Source organism: Sus scrofa, chromosome 9 (genome assembly GCF_000003025.6).
Source record: "Sus scrofa isolate TJ Tabasco breed Duroc chromosome 9, Sscrofa11.1, whole genome shotgun sequence".
In the NCBI taxonomy this organism is placed as follows: Eukaryota; Metazoa; Chordata; class Mammalia; order Artiodactyla; family Suidae; genus Sus; species Sus scrofa.
This window is the reverse complement of record NC_010451.4, coordinates 123,994,096-124,021,077: the sequence shown is the minus strand read 5'-3', so window position 1 is coordinate 124,021,077 and position 26,982 is coordinate 123,994,096. Positions and strand designations below refer to the sequence as shown.

At 45.6% G+C, this 26,982-nt stretch overlaps 1 protein-coding gene across 10 annotated transcripts in view; it reads left to right on the top strand.

Annotated features, from left to right (window-relative positions):
* The window catches only part of RGS8 (regulator of G protein signaling 8), a 116,207-nt gene that overhangs the window by 32,850 nt on the left and 56,375 nt on the right, over positions 1-26,982 (top strand). For 4 of the 10 annotated variants that reach the window (XM_021063775.1, XM_021063768.1, XM_021063767.1 and 1 more), the window contains one exon: positions 16,847-17,071. The exons of 2 other annotated variants lie outside the window; for them this stretch is intronic. The gene's annotated coding sequence lies outside the window, so the exon portion shown is untranslated. Of the gene's footprint in view, positions 1-16,382; positions 17,072-24,124; positions 24,488-26,982 lie in introns of those variants that run through there. 4 more of the 10 variants (XM_021063771.1, XM_021063769.1, XM_021063776.1 and 1 more) reach the window with 4 other exon arrangements.

Below are 26,982 nucleotides of genomic sequence, written 5' to 3'. Positions count from 1 at the left end.
GACCCCTAGCCTGGGAACCTCCATATGCCACGGATGTGGACCTAAAAAGACAAAAAGACAAAAAAAAAAAAAAAAAGAATCAGGTTTTTTGTTGGTGCCACTGAACTGCTGCCTTAGCCAACCTCCGAACGCTTCTTATTGCTGTACTGAAATTATTGATATTTAAGTCATTTTCAGTTGGATTTTCTCATTTGCAGCTGAAAGCAAGCTCGCTGATATTCCCACACAGCAGTTGCCTCTTATGTAAACCAGCGTTCTTTGGAGTGTGGAAGGGTTATGTGCACTGAAAATGTGGGCTTTAATCCTAGTAATTAATTTATTTTTTTTTATTTATTTATTTTTTTGTCTTTTTGCCTTTTCAAGGGCCGCTTCCCATGGCATATGGAGGTTCCCAGGCTAGGGGTTGAATCGGAGCTGTAGTCACCGGCCTACGCCAGAGCCACAGCAACGCGGGATCCGAGCCGCGTCTGCAACCTGCACCACAGCTCACGGCAACGCCGGATCGTTAACCCACTGAGCAAGGGCAGGGACCGAACCCGCAACCTCATGGTTCCTAGTCGGATTTATTAACCACTGCACCATGACGGGAACTCCAAGTAATTATTTTTTTTTAGTTTTCTTTAAAACTATATTTATTTAGTTTTATTAGTTGTGGAGGGGCAAGGCATCCATTTCTTTTTTCCTTTAGACTCTAAACGAGCCAAGAATATGCCAAACATTTTGAAAAGACACTGCATTTCTCAAAATGTGTACAACGATCTGGATGTTTGGCTTCCGAAAATGAAACATCTGGAGTATGAAGCAGTGTTTTCACTTTTCCACAATATTTTGGTATTGTGTGGAAACTGTTATTAAGTAAAATCAGGAATAAAGGATTTGCCTAAGAATAAAGGATTTCTTCTGTAAATCCTTTATAAGGGTGTCACTGGCAAGCTGTCTTGCCCATAGAGCAATTCCTTCATTCATTTTTTGAATCAATTGAAAGAATCAAATATATCATAGGCAGGACACTGTGTTAAAGGGATGTCATTATGGCTTCATATGTAAAACTGAAGTCGTAAAACCAGTCTTTGCCTTCTAGGAGCATACAGTTAAGTGGTGGAAGTTCCCACCCTGGCTCAGGGAAAACGAATCTGCCTCCTGTATCCATGAGGACGCAGGTTCAATCCCTGGCCTCGCTCAGTGGGTTAGGAATCCGGCATTGCCATGAACTGTGGTGTAGGTCTCAGGTGCGGCTTGGAACCCATGTTGCTGTGGCTGTGGTGTAGGCTGGCAGCCTCAGCTCAGATTCAACCCTCAGCCTGGGAACTTCCATATGCTGTGGGTGTGGCCCTAAGAAAAGACCAAAAAAAGTGGTGAGCACCTGGTATAATAAAATATGTAAGTGACACGGTAGAGATAGGTAAGGTGTTAGTGGGGGTATGAAGAAGGGAGCTGCCGTCCGGTTCAGTTATTAAATACATGTTCATTGTGTGTTTGATGACACCAGATGCTGTTGCAGGCTTTGGGGTGTGGTGATAAGCGTGACCAGCTATGGTCCCTACTTTCCTGGAGTTAGCAATCACGTGGGAAAGATATGAGTATGAACACACAAATAAATGCACCACTGTAATTCAGATAACGTGCCATCAGAGAGAGTAAGTGGGGTGATAGAATTTACTTTGGGGGGGTGGTCAGGAAAGGACTGTCTGAGAATGTGACATTTAAACTGAGACCTGAAGGGTGAGTGGGAGAGAGGATGATTCAGTTTGGGAGGATGAGGGGGAGAAAAGGTTAGAAAAATCATCTCACAGGAAGTGGCACTAGAGTTGAGTCTCAGAATCCAAACTGGTCTGGTAGAAAATGTCTGGCTCTGTCCATGTAAAGAATTTATAAGGAATATACCGAAATGCTAAAGGACGTTATCTCTGGGTAATGGGATTATATATACTTTTAGTTTGCATGTTTCTGTTTTTCTGTATATACTTTTAGTTTGCATGTTTCTGTTTTTCTGTATTTACCATATTTTCTGTGTACTTTTTTGGTAATAAAAAAAGTAAGGAAGGAGAGATAATTGGTTGTTTTCAAATAGGCAATGGTGAGTTGAGGTTGGGGTGTATGTGTGTGGCTAGGAGAGATGGTATGGCCAGGTGACAGCCTGGAATATGTATTTTTTCTTTTGACTGCTGCTCCTGTGGCATATGGAAGTTCCTAGGCTAGGGGTCCAATTGGAGCTGGAGCTGCTGGCCTATGCCACAGACGTGGCAACACCAGATCCAAGCCTTATCTGTGACCTAGGCCAAAGTTTGTGGCAATCTTTAACCCACTGAGGGAAGCCAGGGATCAAATCCACATCCTCAAAGAGACCAGTCAAGTCCTTAACCCACTGAGACACAGCAGGAATGCCAGCCTGGGATATTTAAATACCTGCTAGTCACCAATAGCTTCTTACAACTACAGCCTGGCCGTGGAGGTGGGAAGTGAGAGATGGGGCAGGAAATAGGCAAGAGGTCAGATCAGGAAGGTTCTTGTGTCATCAGGAAGAGTTTCAAGTCCATCCCAGAGCCACTGGGAGTCAGATGACCAGATATGTATTAGAGACAACCTCTGGTACAGTGGGCAGAGATGTAGGACCCTGCAGCCATCACGGTGAACAGCGGCCAGCGGGGCAGGGAAATGTTTTGTTAAAGTGGCACATTCCAAGGAGTGACCTGAGATTTATTCTTAGCTCTTCTCCATGGCTTGTTGGTAAACTTGGCCATTCTTGTCTGTACAGATCAATGTGGCTGAGTTGACTGATTAAAACATTAATGTCAGGCAACTCGTTTGACCCGTCTGATGCCAGTAACTGGCCAGATGCAATTATTTGTTTCAGCTGCTTTTTTCCATGAGGGTCTTGAGAGGCCGGGAGTACCTGTCCATTTCCTCCCTCGGCGAGTGGTCAGAATGAAGTGATGTCTGTAGAATAACTGATTTCCTCAGATGCAAAACCACTGAAATATCAACTGTCACTCTTACTTGCTCCGACACCAACTTTTTGGTGCAGGTTTTAATTTTATCTGTTCATTTCAACCAAATTTGAAGTCTCCATGACTACAATAGAAGAACAGAAGGAAAAGGATTCTTCTGTGTTGGATATCCTAAGTGGTATTGTTTATTGTAAAATGTGGGTATTTTTAAAGGATGCCCACATTTTCAAAAGGTGTAAATGCGGTTTGCATGGTGTTCCAAGCCAGGGACATTTTTATGTTCTAGCCGTGGGAGCTGTGCAAACACGCTGAAGAGATGTATCAATAGGGACTCTAGAGACAGACTGAAAAGATAGCAGGATTTCCTGGTAGGATTCAGACACAACAAGGTACATTTATTTAGTTAGTGTCTGGGGCAGGGTCTGGCTCTCTGAGACCTGAGTAATAAAATCAGCTGTGGCCATGCCCTGACATCCAAGTAGTTTACATTCTAAACGCCTGAGTTAAAATTTCGGGAAATGCTTCTCATGTTTTCCTGGATCCTTCATGGGTGTACAGTTAGCCTTCCCAGCATGATTAGCACGTGAGAGTAATTCAGCACCCCTTTCAAGGGGCAACGGGTGTGTCTGAGGCTTTTCAGTTAGCTTTCAGGCCCAGCTCTGCCACTGACTCATCTGTGCCACCTTGGACAAGTCCTTTAAGATCCCAGACTCACCTGTTTACTGGGAAGCTCGGAGCCCAACTTGCATGGTCTTTGTAGGGGAATAAAGAAGATAATATTTATCCAATGCCTAGCATTTCATAAGGTTTTTAATTGTTGCCTTTACTGCTGTTGTTCTCTGCACTTTGAAACAGCAGAGAGCTGTTCTTGCAGCTACTTAAGAATTTTGATTTCTAAACATAACACAGATGAGAATTGTTAGGGTTACTGAAAGCAAAGGAGGAAAATAGGGATTGGCATGGTGGAAAGCCCAAGTTAGGAACTTCCTGGTGCTTAGGGAGCCGAGATCCTATGCAGCATCTGAGGATTTTTGGAATTTGGCCACCATCTGGGGCCGGCACATCCCTGGTTATTGATACAGATGCCAAGAGCTTGGCATACAGAGGTTATGGTGAAGCCAGGCTAAGGCTGTCACTTAGCTGGATGGTCCCACAGCTCAAGGTGGGGCCAAGGCTGGCTGACCCTGGTCCACTGAGTAGCTGTCTTGATATTTGTCACTGGTGTATGTCCCCAGCCACTGCTCAGTCCTCCTTTCCTCCCTCCTGGGTCTTGTCCTAGTCAGGTGTTCTGCTTCCAGTCAGGTACCCAGCCTCTGTCCTATTTCGGTTCTTAGCTTAAGGAGAGCAAACCTCTGCAAAGGTGAAGTATTTACTAGAAAGGTGGGACCTGTGTTATTTTGAAAAGGACTCTAGGAAACTGGAAGAGTGACATTTAGGTGGCAGAATGATAGGCAAAATGTTGATGTTTGGGGTCAGGGGCTGTATCATCATGCTGCAGCCATGCATTCTGCTCAGAGGGCCAAATCTTGCCAGAAAGAGTGTTTTTATATAGAGTTCCTTTTGCCTGAATGAGGTAAACAATCAGGGGAGTGGCTCTCCTCTGCAGGGGGCTCCTAGCTCATCACCTGCTTGCTTCCAGCCAGATGCATGCTGGGCTGACCGTGACCTGACCTGCAGACCAACATTCTTACGTGATGCACAGCTAATGCCTCATCCGAGTACTCAGCCGAGGGATCCCACATAGGGGTGTGTGCCAGTGTCTTTCACTGCCTGCTTGGGGACCCACACCTGTCCCAAGGTTGCCTTCACAATGCTTTTGGCTTTTTGATGCCTATTGCCCTGTACTGCCATGAAGTGCTGGGAACAGGGCTGGAGAAGGGGGCAGAGAATTCTCCATTAACAGTGGGGGATTTCTTTTCAGAGACTCTGTCAAGTTCATTGACAATGTGGAAATAATATTACGATTACCTACATTTTAGGGATCACTTCCTGGTGTTCAGGCCCGGTGTTAAGCACTCTTCATTTTATTTTGGGCACCTACTGTTTTTGCTGGACCTGCCTTCCTCCTTGTCGCTTTTAACGGCACTTGATCTTCCTTTTGCGACCTACCCATCCTCTGGAACGTGTATTCTTAGGGGTCTGTTTCATTGACCTCCTCTTCACTCCACTGAGGAGGGAGGGATTCCCTCTGTAGGATTAGGGGGGTGAATGGACACTGGTCTCTGACACTGGACAGATGAGGTGGACAGCAGTTTATCAGTCCCATGTGCACACAGCCTGGAAGAGGCAATACCAGAGTCGTACTCACTTCCCTGGGGAAGTGAGTCAGCAAGTAAGGGGCTGTGGGGGACAAACATTGTAGTATCAAGGGGCAGGGTACCCCCTGGTTCCCACGTGAGGATGTGATTGGGTTGTTTCAATAACTCCATGAGCTGGCGGGGACAGGAAACCAGCTATTCAGGGTTAGGCAGGACTTGCACGTGGCCCGACTGATGAGGAGGGTCGTTGGCGAAGGGGCCCTGTTTGCAGGAGCATTGAGGGGGAGAATGTGTGGGTAGGCTGTTCGAGCCCTTCCAGTTTTTCCCAGATGTCAAGGCACACATGATACTGGATCCTCATTTTAGGCTTTCTCTCTACCACACCTGGAAATCCACATTCTGTGGATGGGTGTCTGACCTGTGCTAGACCGATCAGAAAATCTCTCGGAAATAGGATCCTTGGGTTGAAGGAAACAAGGTGGGAGCAATGTGAATCCAGCAGGGCTGCCCTGAGGAAATCATTCATTTCTGTTACCTGAAATCTTGGTGTTTCTCTGCCTTTCCTGGGACCTGAGCATTCGTGGATTTTGTTTTTTTTTGTTTTTTATTTTTTCCTTTTTCTTCTCTTGAGCCTGGGGCGCTCTTGTTGGTTAAGCTATCCAGAGTTGGATTCTCTTGCTGTAGGTGTTTCATCTTGATTTGATACAATGACCCTGAGAGAGCCCTGATTTTTGTTATCTTTATTTTAAAGATGAGGAAACTGAGGCAAAAGGATGTAGATGTTGCCTGAGCTCACAGAGCAAGTAAGGGTCAGTGGTGAGATTAAAAAATAAGAATTAACTTGACAATAGTTTGCAACGCAGCATCTTTTTCTTAAAGACAGGGAATAGGTAGCTTGTCAGAACTTTAAATCCCAGGCAGGCAGGGGAGTGCCCGTGAGATAGGGTTTCCAGGGCCAGTGCCCGGTCATCCCATGTTATGTCATCCTGTCCCTGGCCCTAGGGAGTAATTTATAGCTCACCAAGTGCTAAGGAAATGCGGTCCCTGGGTTCTAAACGTAGTTAGGTGTGAGGAGCTACACTGATGTGGAGACCAGAGTTAGAGATGGAAAGGTCATTGCCTTCAGCTGGCTCACACGCATGAGTATATACTTCATACCTCAGAGTCTTTTCTCTCACTTATGCCTGGCCTTTGGTGAGCAAAGAGAGAAGAGCTGAGAAGAGCAAAATTGGTTTGAGTGGAAATGATGAGATCCTAGGTTTTCCCACCGAAATATAAGACCCATAAAATTAGGGAAGTGAGAGAAAAGTGGACAATACCCTATAAAGGATAAAAAAAAAAAAAACCTCTACACATATGTAAAAGCCCATCTGCAGAAATAGGAGGAAATTCAGGAAAAGAAGAGCCACTAAAATCCCAGAAAGAAAGGAGGAGAAGAAGGAGTATGGTGAGGTCACGCTTTCTTTCTAGGTCAAAGGATGCTGGCCGTCCCAGCATCCCGCACAGGGGAGCCTTCCCTCCCCCGTGCTCAGCCTGCGTAGTGCTGCTTAGGGGAGCCGCGCATCAGCGAGCAGATTCTGGGAGCAGCAGTGTCTCTTGGATCTTCAGAGGTCATCACTTTAGGCCTGTGGCCAGAGAGGAAGTGGGTTCCTGCTGACACACAGTCTGGGGCGTGGGGCGGGAACGCTGGTAGCCCCGAGCCCTGTTCCCCTGGGGCCCCAACTACTCCCCAGAGCTTGTGATCTGCGGTTCTAGCAGGGTCTGGGGTCTTGGCGCAGAAGGACACAATGGACCTCTGTCGGGAACCAGTCTGGTGGCAGGAGAGCCAGAGCCGTGCTAAGACACGCAGAGCTAAAATTACCCTGCCCTTATTTCTGCCGCTGAAAGACACATACTGTGAAAGTCATGGGTATTGTGCTGTCAGTCCATGGATGGCTTCAAACCCGATGTCTGAGTCTTCATCTCAGGGGTGGGGGAGCCCAGGTATGCCTCCGTGGAGATGGCTGCTTTTCAGCACAGGGCTGACAGCGGCTGGGAGCCAGGTCTGAATCTCCTTCACACATCTCCTTGAAGGACACCTTGGGGCCCAGGCCAGGGTTTCCTTTCTGGAAACCGCCTGAGAGGTAGTGTGGGCAAAAGTGCTTTTTGCAGGGATGAGGCCAGAGTGGAAGACGGACAGAGTCCCAAGCTCCTGTGATTGATCACTCCAAAGTCGCCCTTCTTCCTGAGGGTTGCTGATGCTGGAGTTAGACTTGCCTGTGTTAAATTCTGGCTGCATTACTTACAAGCCATGTGATCTTGGCTGAACCTCTCTAAGGCTTAGCTTTAGCATTGTACAATACGAGAAACTTTACTTTATAGGTGGTTGTGATGATGAAAAGAAATAATCCACATAAAAAGCCTAGCACCGTGTTACTCATTGATGATGATGATGCCCAGATAGTTGTCTTAGGTGCTTCTGCCCTTGGACTCTTCCCAGCCACAGCATGAGATCATCTGGTCCTAAGGGACAGGGTTATTAGAATAGTTATCCTGGTGGTGATGGAGGGAAAGAGGGAGGACAGGAAAGGGAATAAGGAGGGCTGAAAATATTAAAGTCAAATTCTTGATGCTTCTGGGCACACACCCTGCCTGGCTTTGTTCTTAACCTGTTCAAAGCCAAGCTTGAATGGCCAATGTTCTTAGAAAGCTGGCTGAAGCCGCAGTGGCTGCATTGTTTTTGGTGGGCAGGAGGCCATGTGCCTCGCTGGGCCAGCTCCGAGCAGAGCAAGCCCAGCCTTCTTCCTTGGGACACCTTTATGACAGCAGTATCTTCCAAGCCATGTGGGCTTGTCATGAGCTTTTCTTCTTATCAATACCTGGTTTAAGAAGAGGATCTGAAACAAATTCACACAGAGATGTATATGACGGACAGTCTCAAGTATTACCTTTTCGGGGGATTTTTCTTTTTCTTTTCTTTTTATGGCTGCATTTGCAGCATATGGAAGTTCCCAGGCTAGGGGTCAAATTGGAGCTGCAGCTGAGACTTATGCCACAGGCATGGCAATGCCAGATCTAAGCTGCATCTGCAACTTATGCCCCATCTTTCGGCAACACCGGATCCTTAACCCACTGAGTGAGGCCAGGGATTGAACCCACATCCTCACAGGCTGTGTATCGGGTTCTTAACCTCTGATGAGCCACAATGGGAACTCCAGGGGAATTTGGTTTTTGATATAGAATAATAAACCGCTGCATTCATTTTAAGAGTGGGGAAGGCACTCTGGGGTACAGGTCTTCCTACTTGGGTGGTTAATTACCTCAGTCTTGATGTTCAAATCTCCATCTGCTCACTTTAGCTGGTAGCATGGTTGGTACCAGTGGTACAGGGGAGTCAGAGTATTTACAAGGCATACTTTGAACAGTTCCTTGAGGACACTGGGGTGCTCTCTCCCCAACTTGATCCTAAAACTCTTCAGTTATAGGAAAAGCTATAAAAGTAGATGGCTGCTTTTCCCTTGCTGAGCAATGCTTACAAGAGGCATTTCTGGGAACTTGAAACCCCTGGCGAGAATTGAAAGGTCCCTCGGCTCCCCCTACGTAGACCTGTTTTTTTGTTTTGTTTTGTTTGAAGCGAGGGATTAGCTGTATTTATTTAGTGATTTTTATTGAAGTATAGTTGATTTACAGTGTTGTGCCAATTTTTGCTGTACAGCAAAGTGACCCAGTCATCACACACACACACACACACACACACACACACGCGCGCGCACGCCCATGCACATTTGCTTTCTTATATTATCTTCCATTATGGTCTATCCAGGAGACTGGATATAGGTCCCTGTCACACAATCTTGTTTTAAAAGGAAATTTACCCTCGACATCCTTTGTCCTTTTGTTTATGTGGTCACTTGCTTGTTCATGATGCAAATATTTACTCTTACCTTAGTATTGATTCAAGGGACATTGAGGGGTCATTTCTGAGGCTTTTGCTTCATGCCCATCTATAGCAATGTTGAGTATCCCAAATAGAAGGTTCTTTTTTTGGGGAAAAAAAAAACTGATACAGAGTAAGAAAACACATAATGTATGCATCATTTCACATAATAATACTTATTTTACTACTGTGTTGTTTGACCTCTGGAAGGAGCTTATTGATTTCCTAGGTCCCCTGCAGTGAGGAGGCACCTGCCTTGCCTGCGTGCGAGGAGCCTGTGTAGTCAGCACCTTTGAGATGGTGCCGATAATGACCAGGTCAGCCCTTGGACAGCCCAGCTGGAGGTGCCTTCTGAGGCTGCCTCGCTCACCCCCAGCATGAGGCCACCCTCTCTTCCACAACATACCAAGGACAGCATGGGGCCCAGGCGCTCTCCCAGGAGTGCAGGCAGTAAGGCTGGGACTGGGATTCACACCCAGCAGCAGCACAGACATAATCCACCTACCAATTCCTCTTGCGTGGTGTAAACAGCAGCGAGGGAGCAGAAAGGGACCCGTTTTAGTAGGAGACTCTGGGGGAAGGGTTAGTGTTATGGAGCTACCCCTCTGTCCCACTTCAGTAGGGGTCCAACGTGGCTCTTGCCCCATCACCTGCTTCTTCCAGGTTGGCACACTTCTCTTCCAGGGATGACTGAACTGGGAAAGGCTCCTGCCCTCTGAGGGACAGTGTCACAGATTCCAGACATAGCGATGTAAACCCAGAGGCAGACTGTGACGGACTTGCCTGGAAATGGTTGAACTGAGGACACGTGAGACATTGGAGTATTTGCTTCCTCAGTGATTAACTCATCAGTAAATTCAGACATGCCGTCTCGGGGGAAACCTCTCCAACCCATTAGCATGAAGGCGCGCGTACCCTGGGAAGTGATGCCTCTGCTATTTTCTGCAAGCTGAGAAACGTGCATTTTTTACAAGCAGAGAAACACAGACAAATGGTGACTGGAGAAATCCCTTTTTATCTGAGTCCCATCAGAGCTAAAGCCATATACACACTGCTTATAAAATTGATGATAAACGAGAACCTACTCAATAGTTTGTAATACCCTATATGGGAAAAAAGAATGGCTAGTTTGTATGTATGATGAGTCACTTCGCTGTACACCTGAAACAAAGACAACATTGTAAGTCAATTATACTCCAATGAAATTCAATTTTTAAAAAAGGAATTAACTTCATCGTAAAACGAAACACAAAGCCACGTTACATTCTGCTGGTATTTGGGTTAAAAACAATGCATTTTAGGCTCGTATTTAAAGCCGTAGTGAAATCTTCATTGTATGATCACCAAGTGTGGAGATACACTTACTCAGAAGGTGGCAAACTTCAAGGCAAACCTTGTATCTCATTCCTACTTTCCACCTCCCACAAAGCCAAGTGCCGTGCTGCACCATTTGTTGCTGTTCAATAAACATTTCTCAAATGAATGATGCAATTGGTAGCTTAACTCCTACAACTTTTAATCTCAAATCAGCTTTTTTTCCAACACTCAGCCCACTCCATGCACCCCTCCCTGCCTTCCCAGTCAATGTGTGGTGAGGAAATGCAAACAAAACATAATTAGGAAGGTAAATCGACTTCAGAATGCACACATCCAAACAAATGTAGGCCAAAGGCAAATTTAAATGGTTTTTCAGAATTGTCCGCAGTTATTATCCCCGACCCTGTACTGGCCCAATTTTTACAGATAATCAGGTTAGGGCTGATATTGGTTATGCATTTCCACTTTAGAATCAAAGAAAAGGATGCGAGGATATAGCGAGCATGCATCAGGAGAAAATAAAGTTAGAAAACCCCTGGAGTTGTGGTGAGTTGAAGACACAAAACCAAAAGGGATAGTATTTTTCTTAGCTGAAGCCTATGCCAATTTAGGCCACCCCTCCACTAGCTCTAATTCTATTTGCTGTCCGCTCAGGGATGGGGCAGGGGAGTGGATGGCAGGTGGGCTTTGTGAGTCCAGAGCAATTTGTTATTCAGATTAGTGTCGTCTCCTCTGGGGAGGATAGAATTTTCCCAGCCCCCAGGGAGCAGTGTTGGCTTATCGCTTTTGCTACCGCACAGGCATCTCTCCCAGAAACCTGGGTTGCGGGAGAAAGTGCTCCTTCCCCTTCAGAGGGTAGTTGGTAGAGATTGAAGCCTGGAGGGCAAGGGAATCTTGGCAAAATTTAGGTCGGGGCTCTGCCTTGGAATTGTATACTCAGCCTGGACCATGCGGAACCTGCTCTCTTGTCCTGCGTTGCAGAGGGCGTGGCACATAGCAGCTGCTCAGAGCGAATGAGTGAATGTGCATGAATGAACTTGCTGGAAACAATAGCTCCTGCCCTTCTGCCATTGGCCAGCACATTCTGGGACCAACCTGGTGCACTCCATATATCAGAGGGGACTCACTGCCCATATACTTGAAATTAGTGGACCGTGATGTATCTTAGGAGGGGGACCTATTTGGTATAAATCAAAAGACAAAATTTTCTAATCTCCCTCAAAACATTAGGTCATCTCCTGGTGATCCAGTCCTTTGACATGGACTGAAATTCCCATCTTTATTATCACTTAGGGGTTATGTTAACAAAGTTGAAGAATTGAATTTCTTTCGGGAGTCACTGGGCAAATCTAACATTTAGGAAGTCACAGATAATGTTTTAATTTTACTTAGGATTTTACTTAAGCTTGGACTTTTAACCGTTCCCTGGGTTAGCTGATTGATCCCTTTGTTAACAAGTATATGCAATATAAGGCATGAGCTTTAAAAGCAGAGAAGCCAGTAGGGATGAGGAAAGATTTAAGAGTTGATGACAGCTTCAGCTCAAAGGTTGACAGGATTCCGAACTTTGTCTCTTTATTTATTTACTTATTTATTTATTTTTGACTGTGCCTGTAGCATGTGGAAGTTCCCGGGCCAGGGATCAAACCTGAGCCACAGCCGTGACAATACCAGATCCTTAACCTACTGAGCCACGAGGGAACTTCCCGCCTCTGCCTCTTTATTTCATTTTATTTAATTTTGTGTATTTTTAGGGATGCACCCATGGCATATGGAAGTTCCCAGGCTAGGGTTGAATCAGGGCCTCAGCTGCTGGCCTGAGCCATAGCCACAGCAATGTCAGATCTGAGTGGCATCTGTGACCTACACCACAGCTCACAGCAATGCCGGATCCTTAACCCACTGAGTGAGGTCAGGGATCGAACCTGCATCCTCTTGGATACTAGTTGGGTTTCTTTCTGCTGAGCCACAACAGGAACTCCCTTCCTCTGCCTCTTTAGATAGAGGGTCCTGCTTCCTGATTTTATCTAGATTTTGCCCTATCCCCAGCTGGAAGTCAAGATCCTTTGTAAGTACCATTCGATTTTCCAGGTTGTGGAATATGAAAGATGCATCTAAAAAATCATCTTGAGGTCAGTCCTGTAGTCTTAGTTCCTCCCAGCAGCAGCCACCACCTCCAATGTCAGCATTGCAGGAACCTCCTGTATGGTGTGCTGGGAGGGACAAAAAGTTGCATTTGTCCCAAGGGACGATTAGAATATAGCCCAAGTGAAGTGATAACTTGGCTCTGCCTTTTCTTCTGAGTCTGACACCTTGCCCCTGGATGAAGTTTCCTAAAATGCAGCTGTTAGGATGTCATAATTCTGCTCAAAGACATGCAATGGTTGCTTTTTGTCCATCACCTCAAAACTTCCACTATTCTACTCCATGCCTCCAATTTCACATTTACCTTATTTGGGACAGAGAAACAGGTCAGGGAAGAAGAGGCCTGAGTGTCATGTTGGACATACTTAACAGGTTTTCAGGAAAACGTGACCGGGATTGGGGAGGGAGTGGGAAGGACTCAGAGTTGGGGTTGGTAGATGCAAACTATTAGATTTAGAATGGAGAAGCAATGAGGTCCGACTGTATAGCGCAGGGAACTCTATCCAATCTACTGGGATAGAACATGATGGAAGATAGTATGAGAAAAAGAACATGTATAAATATGTATGACCAGGTCACTATGCTGTACAGCAGAAATGGACACAACACTGTAAATCAACTATAATTTTTAAAAATCTCATTAAAAAAAAGAAAATGACAAATATATTGAGTACATTTATATGACAAATTATTTTTTGTCTTTTTTTGTTGTTGTCTTTTGTCCTTTTAGGGCTGCACCCTCGGCATATGGAGGTTCCCAGGCTAGGGGTCCAATCGGAGCTGTTGCCCCAGCCTATACCAGAGCCACAGCAATGCCAGATCCGAGCCGCGTCTGTGACCTACACCACAGCTCATGGCAACGCCAGATTTTTAACCCATTCACCGAGGCCAGGGATCGAACCCATAACCTCATGGTTCCTAGTTGGATTTGTTTCCGCTGCGCCATGACAGGAACTCCTATATGACTCCTATATATATATATATACCTCCTATATATATTTCTGATAATAATTCACTATACGTGTAATTTCTTTATTAGAATTGGGAAACTTGGAAAGAATATTTGACTGGGATTGGGAAAACTTGAACATGAATCCCAGCTCTGCTAAATCATTCACAATAAATCCTAGATAGTTTAGTTTTCTTCTGGTGTCTCAATATCCTCAAGGTTCAGCCCACTAGATTGTTTTGGCGATCAAAGCAGATGACTGCAGAAGAGTACTTTCAAATGCTAAATATTAAATTCTACATACTTGCAAACACAGATTTCATCAGTTTGCAAAAATTAGAGATTTCATTAATTTTTAAGTAACGTGCTCTTTCAGTTTTTTGTACTTAATAAAATGAGAAATCTAGTAAAGAGTATTCAGTCTTTCTGAGATCCAGGAACTTTGCCATTTCAGGAAGCCTATGGAAATTAGCGAGTGTGAGGTACATCCTGCATCTTCTGCAGGCAGAGTCAGCCTGAGGAGGAACCTGGGGTCTCGGCTAGAGTACCTCCTTGGACTGGCACTTCTTTCTCTCAAAAGGGAAGCCAAGAAGAATGATGCTCCTGGTTAGGTTTTGGGACAGAAATGCTAAGGGGTCAGATTGGTGTGCTCATTAAAATACACAGGCAACAAAGTAACCTGGTGATTTGTGGAGTGTATGTGGGGGCTTGTTTGGGGGGTCAGGTTGGGGTGAGTGGTTACACCTGCTTCCTTCCATTTTCCAGGGCAAATGGCTTCAGCTGCTGCCCAGCAACAGCCTGTTCATCAAAGCCTTTGAGAACAGCTTTGAAATGTGTCAGCCAATAGCCGGACTGGACCGGCCTGGCAGCTGAGGGACTCCCTTGCTGGAGCAGAGATGGGAAGGAGCAGATGGAGGCCTTTCTCCCCTTGGCTGGCTCTCGGGGCTTGTACACACTCAGGACTCAGATGCTCAGACCAGGGCAGACTCTTAACGTGTTTTTACCCTTGGCCCAAAGCTCCGAAGGAGTCTTAGAAGCCCCTCTGCAGTCTCCTTTGTAGGCTGTGAGGTGCCGGATCTTATCCAGGGCATGTACCCTGTAAAGGTTTGCTCTCCCATTAAATTTGCCTGGAGTCTTCTCATGTATCATTAATCAAGCAGCTGAATTGAGCCGGCCCTACTGGAGCACAGCATTCATTATAATCCTCAAGGGACCGCTTTCTCTAGATTCCAGACCTTTTGGCTCCTGGAGTAGATATATCCGTCCTGCCAGGAAGGCCCCAAGACTGCAGCATGATGCAGGCCACTCCAGGGACTTTCCCCACATCCCCGTTGCAGTCCCCAGGGTTCTGTGAATACCCTCGGAGTCCCAAGGTCCCTGCAGCAACGAAGCCAACTTAGGGAAGGCGCAGCACAGGGAGAGGACCCCCCGGCAGGGGTCTACATGGGAGTTTCTGAGGACGTAGCCATATGGTATGTGTCTAGCCTGTTTCGTAAAATATTTTCCACTTTCCCTGTGGCAAGTGCTGGGGTGACTCTGCCCTTTTCTCTTCAGGACTGGTGCAGTTTTGAACACTGGAAAAGGAATTTGCTAGCAAGTTCATCCTCACCTAAATAACATTGCTGACTTTTTGCCACCTACAAAAAGAAGTCTTGGGGAAAAGTACATGTGGCTTTAATCCTAGGGGAAAAATTATTTTGTATCAAGGAGGGACTTAGGCTTATTCCAGGATTTTAGGGAATTATCCTTTTTGCTTTGTAGAGAGAAAGGATCATTTTTTTCCTTCAAGTAAATTTCAAGTAGAGTGTAATAATAATAATAATTAATAAATAACTTTATTGAGTATTTCTGTGTGGCAGACTTTACTGTAAGTGTACAGGTATCAACTCATTTATTTCCCCTGTTTTATGGATTTAAAAACTGAGGTCCAGCAGGGTTAAGTCACTTCCCTAAAGTCACACAGCTTTAAGTAATGGAGTTGGGATTCAAACCAAGGTAGTCTGGCTTCAGAGCTGCCCTCTTAACTCCTATAATGAACACACAAAAAAAAAAAAAAAAAAAAAACCACGAAGAAACAAACCATGCAATAACCAGATGATGCCAGCTTCTTATTCAGTGGCTATCAGCTCAATTGCAGATTTTCATGGCTTTGGCATCTTCTCCCTGATTTTATATTTTTCTCTATTCTGTTGTCCTGCAGCTCCTGTACCAAAGGGTAGCAGGGGAAGGCAGACAAAGGGACTTCACGTCTATCACTTGCAATGATCATCAGCCATTCTAGTAAATATCAAGTGAGGAAAACGATTGGTTATTGGTGATATCCTTTCCAGTATTACCTCTAATTCCCTGAATTAGAGGCATGAACACGTTGAGGATTTTGGAAACCCTACAAGTTCTCAGGCCTTACTTTTCTCTGACTTTATTTAGATCAGTTTAATAAGCAGTGAAGGGTGGTGACCCATGATAGCATTTTCTCAGTTGTAAGATTCCATCAGTTGAAAGAGGAATTACGTTTTTAGTACAGCTTTGTATTTTGAGGGACATTGATGGGGGTCAGAGGGGGTTACCAGTCTTACCACATTATAGGTACTGGCTGATTGTAAGACATCTTGGCTACGGAGGTGTTAAGCTATGAGGGGAAAAAGTGTGTTTTAGAGTTGAGAAAGAGTATTTCATTTCTATCATTCAACAAGGAATAAGCCTTGTTAAGGTAGCATTTTGTAAGGGTTCTTCTTATGTGGTCTGCCCTCTCTGGATATCAGAATTTTGATTACAGTTGTCAGCTGGAGTTCAGCCTGGTTCAGGTAACTATTTTTAGCAATAGCTGAAGGGTTTTTTTTTTTTTTTTTTTCTTTCATGACAAGAGGAGGATTACTTAAGAATAAGAACTGACTCAAGGAAGGAGTCTGAGTTTCTTTCTTGTTAGGAAGGGGCTGGCTTCAGAGGTTGCCCCTTAATGGGCTAGAAATTGAGTGGAAATTCTTATCTGAGGCAGAAGAATTGGAAAAGTCGGAAAAGTGAGCTGGGTTTGAGATCAGGGAGAAGAGAGAGATTCAAACTCCAGAAATTAAAGGTCCAAGATTGTGGTAGATTTATCATGAAAATCGTCCCAGTCCTCTACCTATTCCTATATTCATGCCTTTATAATGTGACTTTGCATCTCTTCTCATCAAGTGTGGGGTCTATTTATCCAGCTCTTGAATCTCTGCTGGCCATATGACTTGGTTTGACCAGTAAAGTATGTCAGAGTAAGTTTGTGCCAGTGCTAAGGCTGGGCTTCAAGAAGTCTTTGCATTTCTGGTCTTTTTCTTAGGACCTTACCTCTGCCATAACAGCTCAGCTAGGGCTAGATGGATGATGAGGAACATGTGCCCTGTCACCCTAACCAAAGACATTCAAGTACCAGGCATGCTGGTTAGATCATCCTTGACCAGCCGCATTCTGCTGACCCAGCCGTTGACTTTGGATTCATGAGCCAGCCCAGTCAAGATCAGCCAAGCTTGGCCCAGATCAGCAGAATCAGCCAGATGACTCACAGGTACATAATCAATGAAAAATGGTGATTGTTTTAAGTCCCTAGGATATTGTGTGGCTTGTTACACAGCAATAACTAACTGATACAAAGACCAAATATAGGATTGAAATTGGGGCACCAGATCCGAGGGTTTAGAATAAGACAGAGACTAGGTTTGGAGAAATAGCAGTTCAAAAAGAAAAGAAGAGCATAGAGCGTCATTGTTGAGAATGGCCTTGGGATGTCTGTGACTTACCTTCAAGAGTGCCTGGTTGTTTATTAAGTTAGGTGGGTTTTGACACAGGGACAGAGGCAGCGTAGGAAGAATGAAAACTAGAGCAGTAACCAAGAATTTTTTTTTTTTTTAATTTGGTTACCCCTAAGGCATGTGGAAGTTCCCTGAAGGGATTGAACCTATGCCACAGCAGTGATCCAAGCTGCTGTAATGACAATGCCAGATCCTTAACCCATTGTGCCACAAGAGAACTCTCCAATTGTCTTGTTTATAGAAGTATCCCTAGCATGGGTATCCTTAGCACACTCTCTGGCCCTGGAAGGTGTGAAATAAACATAAATTGATTAAATTAATAGGTAAATCCCCTCTCTAGTAGACATTTCATTTGTTCATTCATCATCCTTTCAACAAGTTTTATGTTGAGCACTACATATGGGTGTTGATACTCATAGTGAGCAGACATATGGGCACGATTCTGCACAAGTTTTGAAATTCAACATCTACCAGACACAGAATGTATATAAACCATTTACTAAACATTCATCTTAAGCATGTGATATTTATCTCCAGACCTCTCATATCTAAGGACTAGGTGTGTATGAGGAAATGTCTCCTCTGTTCAGGTGAGGACTTTCTTCCAGCTCTTTAGGAGTGATTGCCGATAGTTATGAAGTTGCTCAAAATTCAGATGGCCTGTAGACTTCCCGACAGTGAGGTTTCTGAGCTCCAAGAACTGCACCCTTCTGAGTGTGCTAAAGGTAGGAAGGTTGGTTTGCATTCACAGTGCTCTGTAAAATGTGAGTGTGGCTAGTTATTACATGTCCGTTTCTGTGGAGCTGCAAATGTATCTCCCTTGAATGTCCCCCAGGGCATGTTTCCAGGGTCAGTAGGAAAAAGGACTAATCTCTTTAGCAGAGGTTGTGAGTGCTGAGATATCCCTTACGTGGTCTTATCAAACGCCTTCTCTGATTATGGTCTTTTATGATTCTACCTAGTTTTGTTTCATGTATGCAATGATGTAAGCCAGGAGTTCCCCATCCAGTCCATCTATAGCTTTCAGTCAAAGATAAAGTTATCACTAACCACAAAAAAATGAGAGAAAAAACTATCATGATCTAGTATTTGTAGGCATGCATGCCTACCTGTGCATATGCATGTGCATGAATATATATGGTTCTTTATATCAATTTCTGTGTGCCTAAATGTGGATGCAAGGGGTCCCCAGCTTTCATGGGAAGAATTAGCTTTCATTCTCAGATTATGCCTTCATACCTTTTTGGCATTAAGATTATTTTATAAACTAATGGCAATCATAGATACCCACTTTTAATGTTCTTATTTGGAAAAGTAAAGATTGATGACCCCGTGACTGCTGCCTGGGAATTTTATAAATTTACTGGGCAGTGATGTACTGGTCTGTAAATCACTGAAAGGCTACACTGGCACTGTTCTCTCTAAGATTAAGCAATTCTGGTGGGACAGTTAGACATGTGGGCAAAATAGCTGGCACAAAATTAACTTCCAAAGCAGGGTTCCATAAATAGACTGTGTCGTGATAGGTAAGTAAATTAACATACCTATTATATTCAAGTAAAAATGTAACCCATCTGAGGCAAAGAAGGGTTGACCAAAGTTTCAGAAGAAACAAACACAAATCACCTTTCTCAAAAAGCCTGGATTTCATTAGTTGGCAATGTCAGTTTTACTCATTAATACGGGAAATGAAGTTGGGATGGTTGATATGTTAAAAATGGCTGGCGAGCAAGGAAAAGGGCACTCAGAAGGGGTTTGGAACCTAGGCTATTCCATGGTGAGCTTTTGCTGTGTAACAAAACATCTTAAAAGTGTAATGGCTTAAAATGACAACCATGTATTAGTTCAGAATCATGTGGGTCAGTTGGACAATCCTTCTGGTTTATGCTGGTTTAGCCAACCTTGGTTGGGCTTGCTCATGTGTCAACAGTCAGCTGTTGGGTTTGCTCCTGGCTGAATTATCTACTATGACCTAACTCACATGTCTGGCAGTTGATTGGCTCTTGGCTGGTACAATAGTGTTGACTGGATCACGTTTTTATTCATAGAGTAAGCTAGCAGAGGCTTCTTCACATGGAGTCTGCAGGATTCCAAGAGCAGCAAGAGAGAGGAAGCCCCAACGTACAAGTACTTTCTAAGCCTCTACTTGCATCCTCTTTGTTACTGTATCTCCGCATTGTTCCATTCCTCTAAGCCAAAGCTTCCCAACTTGTTTGCCTGGTGTATACTGCCAAGTGCTCAGATATTCCTTCCTTCAGCATCTGGGCAGAGTGGCAGGGCCAGGACCCCGTGTACTCCAGTGTTCCATAAAAAGAAAAGCTTTATTTTTAAAAATAAAAATGATTATTTCACATAACCTAGGGAAATTTATCAGTGTAGCGTAATCAAACAAGAGTCTCTTGCAGGTGGAAGGTAGTACTGAAACTTTTCTGAAAGGACACTTGAGAGAAAAGTTATATTTTTGAATGCAAAATGTGATTCATTGTTGTCATAAATTGCTACCCATTCATGCAAAATCTGGCATTCAGAAGGAAAAAAGTCTTGAGAAGGTTATGAACTCTTTCATTAATCTTTTTGTTAAATAGATCCATCTTTTAAAAAAATTTATTGCAATGTAACTGACATGTAACATTAGTTTTGGGTGTACAACGTAGTGATTCAGTATTTCTGTGTCTTATTAAATGATCACGATAAATCTAACACCACACAGTTATAAATTTTTTTCTTAGGAAATTTTAAGACTTACTCTCTTAGCAATTTTAAAATAAACAATACAATATTATTAACTCTAGTCACCATGCTATACATTACATCCCATGGCTTGTTTAGAAGTTTGTACCTTCACCCATTTTACTCAACCACTAACACCCACCTCTAGCAACTACCAGTCTGTTCTCTGTATCTGTGAGTTTGCTTTTTTGTTTTTTGAGGGGTCCATTTGTAAGGAAGATCATATGGTATTTATCTTTCTCTGTCTGACTTATTTCATTTGGTATGATGCCCTTAAGATCCTTCCATGTTGTTGCAAATGGCAAGTTTCCATTCTTTTTCACAGCTGAATAATATTCAGCTGTATATGTATATATCACACTTTCTTTATCCATTCATCCCATGATGAACACTTAAGTTGTTTCCACATCTTGGCTATTGCAAACAATGCTGCAGTGAACATGGAGGTGCAGATACCTTTTCAAGTTCATCTTTTATTTCCTTCGGATAAATACCCAGAAGTGGAATTGCTGGATTTTATGGTTGTTCTATTTTGAATTTTGGGAGGAACCTCCATAATGTTTTCTATAGCAGCTGTACCAGTTAATATCCCCACTGACAGTGCACGGGAGTTTCCTTTTCTTCACATCCTTGGCAACGCTTGCTGTCTTTTTGATAATAGCCATTCTAACAGGCACGAGATGATAGCTCACTGTGGTTTTGACTTGCATTTTCCTGATGATTAGTGAAAACCAATTAGTGATATTGAGCATCTTTTCATGTACCTGTTGGGCATCTGTATATCTTCTTTGAAAAAATGTCTGTTCAGATCCTCTGCCCATTTTCAAGCTGGACTGTTTTTTACTGCTGAGGTATATGGATTCTTTGTATATTTTGGATGTTAACCCCTGATATGATTTGCAACTGTTTTCTCCCATTCAGTAGCTTGCCTTTGCATTCTGTTGATGGTTTCCTTTGCTGTCAAAAACTGTTTTCTGTGTGTGGGCAGCAGTACTCTAAGTCAGTAGTTGTCAAGCGTGGTCCTAGACATGCAACATCAGCATTAACGGGAACTTGTTAGACATGCAAATTCTCAGGCCCACCCTAGACCTACTGAATCTGAAACTCTGGGGCTGGGGTGGGAGTTTCAGCAAACCCTCCAGAGGATTCTCATGCGCCCCAACGTTTGAGACTCGGTGCTCTAAGTCACGTTCTCCATGGTTGCCAATTCAGCCTGAGATTCGGTCTGCCGTCTTCATCTCAGTGTTCACCCACGTGGACTTCTCCGTGGTATTTGAGCCTCCCTTCTCAAAAGCTCATCTTTCCTGGCTTCATGACATTTCATTCGTCTCGTTTTTCTACTCTCTCACTCTGCTGATCTCTGGTTGGCTCCTCTTTCTCTACTCCTCTTTTATTTATTTTTATTTTTTATTTTTTTGCTATTTCTTTGGGCCACTTCCTGCAGCATATGGAGGTTCCCAGGCTAGGGGTCTAATCGGAGCTGTAGCCCCCGGCCAACGCCAGAGGCACAGCAACGCAGGATCCGAGCCTCGTCTGCAACCTACACCACAGCTCACGGCAACGCCGGATCGCTAACCCACTGAGCAAGGGCAGGGACCGAACCCGCAACCTCATGGTTCCTAGCGGATTCGTTAACCACTACGCCACGACGGGAACTCCTCTACTCCTCTTTTAAATATCATCGTTTCTCGAGTTCTGTCCTCAGCCCCTCTCTTAAGTGATCTCATTTACTCCCATCACGCTTATCTTCAAGGGGGAGAGCTCCCAGCTTTCCACCTTTCTGCTGAGATCCAGCTCTGTGTCCATCTCCTCTTCATCTTCTTCCCTGGGTTATCAGCAGAACTCAATCAATCCCAAACCAAACCCGTTATAGTTTTCCTTCTACCAGGAAACTAGACCACAACTGCTTTTTCTCCTGGATGCTCTGGCTTTCGAAGCCTATTCTCAAATGTGAGATTATAGAGCCATTCCCATCCTTTGTCTTTCTGAGCTCCCCCCATCCCTCAGTTTAAATCAAGTCCTGCTGACTTGGCCTTCACCGACCTCTATGCTTTGTTCATCCTCTGTCACCTAGGGATTGACAGTCACCTTAACTAGCTTCATTTTCTTCCAGTTCCTCTCAGTAACTCCTCAGAACATGGATCTGGTAATAAAATATTTAGAGCTTTCCTTTTTTTTTTTTTTTTTTCCATTATCTGGTCACAATGTACCCATTAATTTCCATCCTCCGCCATGGACTCCCATCACACTTTACTTTCTGCTCCAGCCTCCTGGGAAGAGCATTCTCTGTTCCCCAGACACACTGGGCACCTCTGGACTTGGTGCCTTTGCTCAGGCTGTCCTTCAGCCTTGAATTCTCCTCTCACGCTGATCAAAATCCATGGTAACCTTCACCATGTGCGTCAGACCAGGTCTCCTCTGAGAGGGTGGCTCTGATTTCTCGGGTGGACCCAGTCTCTCCTTCCCCAACATTTCCATGTCACTCTTTTTTATTTTTATCTTTTTTTTTTTGTCTTTTTAGATACAGCCATCACGTCTCATATCACAGAGCCATTAGAGAGGAAAGGAAGGTTCTATCCATATCCATCCTTTTTTTATTTTTATGTTTTTGCTTTTTAGGGTTGTACCCATTGCATAGGGAGGTTCCCAGGCTAGGGGTCTAATTGGTGCTGTAGCTGCTGGCCTATACTAGAGCCACAGCAACACAGAATCTGACCACGTATGCAACCTACAGCACAGCTCACGGCAATGCTGGATCCTTAACCCACTGAGCGAGGCCAGGGATCGAACCTGCAACCTCATGGTTCCTAGTTGGATTCGTTTCCGCTGCACCACGATGGGAACTCTGCTTTTTACTCCTGAGCCCTTAGCTCTCTTATCTCTGCATTAGCATCACCTATTTAAATCTCTCTGTCCTCTGGCTTCCCCATGGCAGGACAAGGATGTCTTAGTCATCTTTGCACCCCCACAGCACACAGTAGGCTCCATGATTTTGAGCTGAATTGACCTGATTTTGTTGAATGGGGGCTACGTTCGTTTAGATGCAGCAGTGAAATGGTGAATGTGATGGTTGACGGAGGCAGTGCCCTAAAGCGAGGGGAGGGTCCTTGGGGCAGCACTTGTCAGGGCGTCTGGGGGCGGCCTGAAGGAAAAGCACCAGCCGAAGCCAGGAGGACGATTCCTTGGAAGTCTGTGGGGGTTCTTGGCCCCGTCCCATCCCCTGCTCCTCCCTCTGGAGAAGGCCCTCACTCGGGAGCTCTTTCCTTTCCTTGCTGTCCTTGTTGAGTCTCCCTGCTGCACTTCCTTTGGTCTTTTCTGGCTTCGCTCTTTGTTTGTTCCCTGTCAGCCTCTTTCTCTGGCTGTGGTTGTAAATAGAGCCTGTGACTGTCAGCTCCAGGGCCTGTGTGGTGAACCTGCCACATGTGGGCGGCAGGTCAGGGGGACATCTAGAATCCAGGTGAAGGGTTCTCCCCGACGCTCAGCACCTGCTCTAGGCACTGGCTCACGCCGTTGGAGAGGTTTTGCTCCTGACCATCCAAAGGGAACTTTGCAAACAGAAGCGTCGCATGACACGCTCTCTCCATCCCCCAACCCTCCCTCTTGCTCCCCTTCCTGCCATCACATCCTCCCCAGCACAGATCACAGGTGGGCAGTCAGCAGAGGGGACACTTAGGCTTGCCTTTGGCATTCAGTGACAAACCCACGAAACATTTCATGCATCATATACTCTTCCAGGTCTGACTTTTGTCTCCTCGTTGAGAAAGTTGGAGCTGTGCTGGGTCGTTCCTAAGCCAGAGGGGCCTCGCTTGTTGGCTGTGGCAGGAAGGGACCAGCTCGAAGCCAGACCAGGAGCAGGGCCTTTGTCTTTCAAGTTCAGCCTGGTCTGTTTTTGAGCCAAAGGGGGTTTTCCTCTCCTTGCCTGATGCCAGTTATCCTGCTCCACCTCCTCCCCCCCGCCCTGGGGCTGTGCAACCCAGGGGACCCCCTCCCTCCCCCTCCTCCACCCTCAGACCCCTCTGGGCTCTGTCTCTCCAGGGTGACGGCCCCTCGGAGGCAGCTGCCTGTGAGCGAGCTGTCGGGGGAGAGCCACCCAGGCAGTGCCATCCTGCTCGAGTCTGCGGTCCTCCCCCGACTCTGCGTGGCAGTGCGCATCATCTGTCAGAGTGCCCCCTCCCCTCCCTCCGCTTCCCCACCCCCTCCCCCGGGCGCTCGCTGCTTTCCCCGTTCGGGAGATGCAAAGCCGGGCGAGGAGCCGAGCCTGCGGGAGCCGCGCATTGCAGCCCCTCTGCTGGGGGCCGAGGTGAGGTGAGCCGCCCCCTCGGCCACCCTCTTCCATGTGCCAGGAGGTGGCTGACTCTGTCACTCAGGACCTCCCTGAGCCATGCCCGGCTGGGGCCCGCGCCAGCCACACCTTCCCAGCTGCACTGCCCACCGCCAGACAGGTAAGAGAGAGCCGCTCTTCCAGCGGGGCCAAGTGGGTCCCTGAACTGGCCATCCTGAGCCTCGAGTCCTGCTGGGAAGTGTGGGACACCTCGGGGCGGAAGAAGCACTGCCCTGATGTGACAATCCTCTTTGATTCTCTAACAGAGCTCCTCTGAGTGGGTTAAGCCTGTCATCCTTGCCAGGAGCACGGGTGCAGGAATATGCCCATTCTTCCCCGTGAGTGGGTGCTAAGCTTCAAAGGTCCTTTGTTTTTGTTCTCCCTCCTCCTGGATCCCAACTCCCCAGGTCCCCTGAAACCTGCTTCTGGTCCAAAGGGATGCAGTTTCTTCTCTCAGATCCCTGTGGGGGCTCTGAGAATATGGTAGGTTGATATCAGGACCATGGCACCATCTCTGTTAGTTTCATTCATGTCTTTTGCTGCTGTTGTTTTAAGTGGGTCGCCTGCCCAGCAGTCTGGCTGCCCACAGCATCTGTTTGGTTTCCAGACAACGTGCTGGTCTCCCGTACTGCTGGTGACTAACACGGGTGACACATTCCGATGCAGGAGGGCTCACAATCACAAGGAGTTTGAGGGAGATCAAAATACACTGGAGGTCATTAATTTCTTTTTTTTTTTTCCTATCGAAATGCAACGACAAATAAAATTGTAATATGTTTGTAGGGCACAATGGCATGATTTGATACATCTTTACATTATGAAAAGATTCCCATGCTGGGGTGTTAACATATCCCCTGGCAGATTACCAATTTCTAGTTTACAAATATTTTTCCACCTTTTTACTCTTACCTATCATGCTGAAATAACATCACCGCTACAATATTGCTCACACGCTGGATCGGTTTTCTTAGAGCTATGCTTAAAATGACACTTGCGGGGATGCGGTGTTTTTAAAAAATCGATAGAATTGACATATAACATTATTTTGGTTTCAGATGTACCACATAATGATTTGGTTTATGTATATATTGTGAAAAGATCACCACAGTAAGTCTAGTTAAACCTCCGTCACCACACAGAGCTGCAGTTTTTTTCTTTTGGCAGTCTACCAATTTCTAAGCAGTGAGTTGAGGACACGATCGCACCTACCGGAGGTGACGAATCCCTGCTCATCAGCTGGGTCCTTCTCGGAGCTGTCTAGGCAGTGATCTGGGCGGGGGGGGGGGGGGAATGGAAGTGGAGGGGCACTTTTCTCTGTGCTCGTCTCTCAATATCAGTTCATTGTTTGACTCCATGCTCAAAACCTGGCTTTCAAGTCCTCGTAGGTCTTTGTCTTGGGATGCTTTCAATCAGGTGACGTAGGAAGGAGAGCCTACCCATCCTGTAACTTGGGTTATTTCGGGATCATTGGTTCCTGTAGTTTTGGAAAACTCCAGGGTTTTCTTGGAAGCTGCAGGAGGTGCTGGAAAGTAGGGGAGTGGGATAACTGTCCTCATGAGACCATCTAAGTGCTTGTGGAAAGTTCAAGGCTCTAAACACGAAACGTGGTATTATGCTGATGATGGCGATTATTTTTAGTTTGGGGATGACAGCCCTGTGAGCGCTCAGTCAATCTGGCAAACTCGTTTTTATTAACCCTTTGCTCTCCGCTCAGTCCTTCGAGTAGGTGTCCTGGGAGAAGGTGAGTGGGAGTGGGGTGAGCGGAGATGAGAGTGTGTTGTGTGGCCCCGAGTTCCCCATAGCCAGGCAAAGGGAAGCTGTTCCTGGGGACCAGGTCCTTTTGGCATTTCTTAAAAAAGTTTTCACACAGTGCCTTACACACAAAGGAATCTGAAGACTCTCTCTTATTCTTTGTCAAGTTAATTAGACCTGCTAACGATGCCCAGGTCTTTCTCCTATGGGTCAGTGAGCTCTGGCCTGAAGAACACGTTCTTTAGGCACAAGAACCATTTCGCATAGGCCAGGGACTCCCAGGGGACTGAGGAAGTGTGGATGGATGGCTGCACAAAATCCATCATACTTCCATTTCAAAAACCCTCCAAATGTGGACCTCAGGGATGGTCAGTCAGAGCAGCACTGAATATGATGCGTTGTCGTATAGTGCGGAAAAGCCCTAGTGGTCCTGGGTCCCAGACTCCCTAGGGTCATTAATTGAATTACCCTGTGTCCTTCACTCAGGGCTCCTGAACAGTTTTGGTTTTATAATCTGTAAAATGGGCGCAACAAAAAGTGTCCAGTTGGAGTTCCCATTGTGGCACAGCGGAAACAAATCCGACTAGGAACCATGAGATTTCGGATTCGATCCCTGACCTCGCTCAGTGGGTTAAGGATCTGGCGTTGCTGTGAACTGTGGCATAGGCTGGCAGCTACAGCTCCGATTAGACCCCTAGCCTAGGAACCTCCATATGCCACTGGTGTGGCCCTAAAAAGACAAAAGACAAAAAAAAAAAAAAAGTGCCCAATTGACCTCCAAAGGCTTTTGTGAGGATCAACTGGAAGGAATAATGAGGGAGTTCCCTTCGTGGCCCAGCAGTTAATGAGCCTGACTAGGATCCA